Raw genomic sequence first — 594 nt, 5'->3', positions numbered from 1 at the left:
AAGTACATTAGACAATTCTATAAACTGTGCAATAAAGTCCTCTCCAATCTTGAAATGCAGTCATGGCTAGAACTATGGTAGTATTAACAGTATTATGAAATGTTATATTATAATTGTGTGTTAATATATGTCCCCTTGAAAAACAATGTTCAATTTAATTTAATTTTTTTACTTAATTATTTTATTTGTGTATTATTTATAAAATAACGAAAAAAAACATGACGATTATAGAATTAAAAGAGAAAAATTAAGTGCACCGCTGCACTTAATTTTTCTCTTTTAACTCTATAATCGTCATGTTTTTTTTTGTTATTTTATAAATAATACACAAATAAAATCGTCATGTTTTTTTTTGTTATTTTATAAATAATACACAAATAAAATAATTAATTAAAAAAATTAAATTAAATTGAACATTGTTTTTCAAGGGAACATATATTAACACACAATTATAATATAACATTTCATAATACTGTTAATACTACCATAGTTCTAGCCATGACTGCATTTCAAGATTGGAGAGGACTTTATTGCACAGTTTATAGAATTGTCTAATGTACTTGTATAAATTCCTACTGAGTTATTTAGTATTCA

This window comes from Trachymyrmex cornetzi, unplaced genomic scaffold (assembly GCF_001594075.2).
Source record: "Trachymyrmex cornetzi isolate Tcor2-1 unplaced genomic scaffold, Tcor1.1 scaffold1286, whole genome shotgun sequence".
Classification (NCBI taxonomy): Eukaryota; Metazoa; Arthropoda; class Insecta; order Hymenoptera; family Formicidae; genus Trachymyrmex; species Trachymyrmex cornetzi.
This window is presented reverse-complemented; position numbering follows the sequence as displayed.